Source organism: Galeopterus variegatus, unplaced genomic scaffold, assembly GCF_000696425.1.
Source record: "Galeopterus variegatus unplaced genomic scaffold, G_variegatus-3.0.2 Scaffold1066, whole genome shotgun sequence".
Taxonomy (NCBI): Eukaryota; Metazoa; Chordata; class Mammalia; order Dermoptera; family Cynocephalidae; genus Galeopterus; species Galeopterus variegatus.
The window spans coordinates 80377-85350 of NW_007727177.1; the positions used below are offsets into that span (position 1 = coordinate 80377).

Below are 4974 nucleotides of genomic sequence, written 5' to 3' on the forward strand. Positions count from 1 at the left end.
GGGAGTGTTGGCTGCTAACTGGAGATTCCCCGCCACAAGGGGGCAGCGGCAGCCAGTGGCTGACTAGCACAGGCCACAAAAGAGCAGCCACTTTGCCCCTATGCAAGACTAGATCACTAGTGCAATTTGAACCCCAGAGCTCCCCACAGGCTTAGGCTGAAGTTGGCCTCCTGCTGAAGTCATATTCCCCTGCCCCCCCCCACTGCTTCCCCCACTCCCCTTCTCCTGAGAGCTCTCCCTGATGAGTCCACTTGCACAGGGACCCCACCTCAGGCTCTGAGTGACACCTGCAGTGGCCCTGGTTCTACATGTATCCATCAGATGAAATGTGGAGTGGCCTTGAGCTGGGGAGCAGGGTGTCCCCCTTGCTGGACTAGTTATGGACCATTTAGTGAATCTCTCTAGTACTCTGACACCCACAGGTACAACCACTGAGCCAGACAACATTCTGCTCCTGTGGTTCCCAGCTCCCCTCCTGCCTGCCCCACCCCCGAGAAAGTTGAGGAGCAATTCAAGAATATTGGTGTGAAGGGAGGTGCCACATGACTGACCATGTCAGTTATATTTATTCTTCAGATTTCATAAATACACAGATTAGGAAAATAAAATCATCTTCTGCTTTTTAAAGTTGTGTAATAAATAATGTTGATCATTCTCTTTGAGACTTGACTCCAAACACAACCTGATAAGATTTCTCAGACTAACTCCCACATTGCATTAATCATTTCCTTGATGTCTGCACTATTAATTGTGTAAATTATCCATAGCACATTACTTTGCTCTGTTAATATATATGTGGTGAAAAGTGTGTATCTATATGTGTGTGCATGTGGAATATATATACACACACACACACACACACGGATACATACACACACATGGGTACTTCAAAAAATGTATGGAAAAATAGAAGTAAAAGATAATATAAATCCCTCTATGAGCTTTTTAAAGTACCCTCTTGCTATGGGTCAAATGTGTCTCCCAAAAGTTCGTGTATTGTAAACTTGATCTCCACTGTAACAATCTTAAGAGGGTGGGAAATCCTCTGTAATAGTGTTGAGAGGTGAGACCTTTAAGAGGTGATTAGATTGTGAGGACTGTTCTCTCGTGAATAGATTGACTCATTCATGGAGTAACGAGTGTGGCTCTGATGGCTTTATAAGTAGAGCAGTGAGAAGTTTAGCTGTCTTGCTCAGGCATGTGATATTCTGAGTTGCTGTAGAGAATCACCCCCACCAAGAAAAAGGCCCTCACCAGCTGTGTTTCCTGGACCTTAGACTTTCCAGCCTCCAAAACTGTAAGAAATAAATTTCATCTCTTTATAAATTACCCGGTTCTTGGCCGGCCCGGTGGTGCACTGCTACAGTGCGCCGCTTGGGAGTGCGGTGGCGCTCCCGCCGAGGGTTCGGATCCCACATACAGACCGGTTCCTGCTCACTGGCTGAGCGAGATGTGGGCGCAACACCGAGGGTTGCGATCCCGTTGCCGGTCCCGGTCCGGTACGGGGGCAACACTGAGGGTTGTGATCCGTTGCCGGACACGAAAAAAGACAAAAAGGAAAAAAAATAAATAAATAAAATAAATTACCCAGTTCCAGATATTCTGTTATAAGCAACGAAAATGGACTAATACACCTTGTATCATCATTACTATTTGAAGCACTCATACGTAAATGTTTTTATCTTCAACTTTCTTAAAATTATTTGAGGGCAGAATATTGTTTAATCTTCAGTAACAGGAATTACATTACTTTAGACAAGATCAGAAAAAAAAAAGAACTTAAATAAATGTCCACTAAATTATAAAGGAAATAAGCAGAATTTCATACTATTTACATGAGGCAATTAAAAGTTTAGTATTTAGAATGCTATTCGGTAAGGTAGGTAAATCAGTATCTGAATATAAATAGTAAGGGTAAATGTAGTTAAAAGAAAACTAGAAGAGTCAGTTTGTCTAAAAGGCCATTCTCCCTTACAGACAGGCTTAAATTACCTTTCTCAGGGCTAAAAGCAAATATGACTGGGAAATTAAGGAGATGTTCAGAATTACTTAATTTTTTTCAAGTACTTTACTTAGTGAATCAGGAAAAGTAGAAAATCTGTCTTCTCTGTGAACTTGTTTAGTGTAGAAAAGCTACAAAGGAGAAGGTTCCAGCCAGAACAAGAGAATGCATCCTGCCCCTCACATGATGAGCGTAGGGGAGGCAAGCCCCGTCCCAGCCCACCTCTCACTCTGTGCTCTGGGCACTGTGCTAGGAGCCTGCCCTGGGTCTTCTGGGGCATGGTCAGCTGTCTGGTCGCCAGGGTGATCAGATAAGTCCCCCCATTCCTGCACACCCAGAGGGAGACCCAAGATGTTCACCAAGGGGGTATAGGACAGACCATTGGTTAGAGCTTGGTAACTTCTGTTCCTGTGACATCATCCGTGATGCCCCAGTAATTATGACAGTGAGCTTAATAGACCCCATTTCTTCCAGGTAAATTCCTGTTTCAACTAATTTAAATTAGAGTCAAATTATAAGTGACTATTTCCTTGTTATGTGTCACACCAAAACTAAATTAAGGATTTATCTTCAATTCCCACATCAGCAACTTAAAACCTAGAGCATGAAGAGATTTGTCATCCTCCTTACATATCACCAGCTTGTTCTTTAGAAAAACTGAACTAATGAGATTTAACTTGATTCCTCAGTTACGTGGCTTTTAATTAGAATTACATTAAATCTCTATATTAAACTAAGAAGTATTTTCATCTGTAGTATTTCTTTTTTTTTTCTTTTTCTTTCTTTTATTTTTTAGTGACCAGTAAGGGGAACGCAACCCTTGGCTTGGTGTCGCCCACACCGCACTCAGCCAGTAAGTGCACGGGCCATCCCTATATAGGATCCGAACCCGCGGCGGGAGCATCACTGTGCTCCCAGTGCCGCACTCTCCCGAGTGAGCCACGGGGTCGGCCCTTCATCCATAGTATTTCTAATCTACCAACTAGCAGACCATGATCTTTCTCTCTCTCTCCATTTATTTATTTATTTATTTATTTTCCTTTTTGTCTTTTTTCGTGTCCGGCAACGGATCGCAACCCTCAGTGTCGCGCCCGTACCGGACCGGGACCAGCAATGGGATCGCAACCCTCGGTGTCGTGCCCGCACCTCGCTCAGCCAGTGAGAGGGAACCGGTCTGTATGTGGGATCCGAACCCTCGGCGGGAGCACCACCGCACTCCCAAGAGGCGCACTGTAGCAGTGCGCCACCGGGCCAGCCCTCTCTCCATTAATTTAAATCTTTCTTCATTTGTCCTATTAGGGTTATATAATTTTGAATGGCTCTTATGTTTATTGAAATACATAATTCTCATCTATTTAATTTTTGTAGCCATTATGATGGGGAAGACAATGAGTTGATTTTCATATTTATAGGTAATATCCTGCACTTTGGCTGAACTTAATTATCCTTAAAGAAATTGTTGATTTTTGTCAAAGTTTAAAGTATAGAATCACATCATTATAAAAAACAACAATATATTGGAGTGTTATCACTCTGTGATTAATAAATATTAATTTTAGAGGAATTGGAAGATAGTGCACAAATATCATCATTTATTGCATGTTATATGTGGTGACTTTCCTCAAAGCTTAATTTATATGATTCAATGACTCTTCACAATGCTGCTATGAGATAAGCACTGTAATGATTCCCATTTTACAGATGTGGAAACTGAACCTCAGGGAAGTTAGGTAACACAGGACGTAAGACACACACACACACACACACACACACACACACACACACACACACACACACACACAGTGAATTAAGTTTGGGTTTTAACCTAGCTCTGTCTGAGCCCAAAGCCTATACATGTAATAGCAGCAGAATAGGAAATACTTGAGGATTAATTTAACTCAATAAATGCAAAGAACTATTCAAAGAAAGTGAAAATACCTCAGGGGAAAATAAAGGCTCTGAGAAATTAACAAAGGAGCATTATCTCTTTCCTAATCTTGCCTAATTTCATAAGTGAGAAACAGTCTCTCATTGTCAGTTTAATTTGCACTTTTATTACTAGGAAATTCCAACATTTTCAAATTAATCACATGCTATCCTGTGGTTTTTCATAGTTGTTTTTCTTTTTTTTTTTTCCTGTTTATAACTTCTGCTGATTTCACCATTGGAATATCAGAATTTTTTATTGATTTGTATTATAAACGAAGTATATTCTCTTTCATCAAATTTCTAGCAAATGTTAAACTGTCCTTTTCCTTGCTTATTAATGATCTTTAATAAGATCATTAATTGTGTATAATATATGCTGATGTACAGATACCTTACTATTTTATGTAATTAAATTTATCGATCTTTTCCTCTTTGATTATTTGTGTGTGCTGAGAATGATCTTTCCTATTCAGAGATGAGATAGATATATACTTGTATTTTTATCTAGTTTTATTATTTATTTACCTAACTCTACAATATATCTGAAACATATTTTGAATGGAGGAAGTTAAGAAAAATAAAATAAATTATTCAGCTTGTTAAAGCAGTCACCTCACAAAAATCAGGGTTTTTTTTTTTTTTTTAAATCAAAAATCTTCAGAGGCTTTAGCTTAAAAATAAAAACACATCTTCTCTCATTGGGAGGCTACTTCCATCTTTTAACATGAAGAAACTTCTGTTAGTTATGTTCTGACTTCTTTTTAAACAGATTTTGCAGTAAGTCAGTCTAAGATTAGATTTACCGTTAGTCTTACTACACTGCATAAGACGTTGTGAGCTGAGCCTGCATCTACTTTGTCTCTTGAGGACTAGAGTTATGCCTGGAGAAATAGACTGGAAGCTATGGTTAACTAATTTATTCCATCAAGTTTAACAGTGGCTTTGATTTTAATAAGATCATTACTTTTTTTTTTTTACTTTTTAAAATTAAGATATGATCCACGCACCCTAAAATTCACCCTTTTAAAGCATTCAGTGGTTTT

General features: G+C 39.5%; 1 protein-coding gene across 1 annotated transcript in view; it reads left to right on the forward strand.

Annotated features, from left to right (window-relative positions):
• Positions 1 to 4974, forward strand: part of RIN2 (Ras and Rab interactor 2) — a 185427-nt gene that overhangs the window by 34995 nt on the left and 145458 nt on the right. The gene's annotated exons all lie outside the window — the stretch shown is intronic.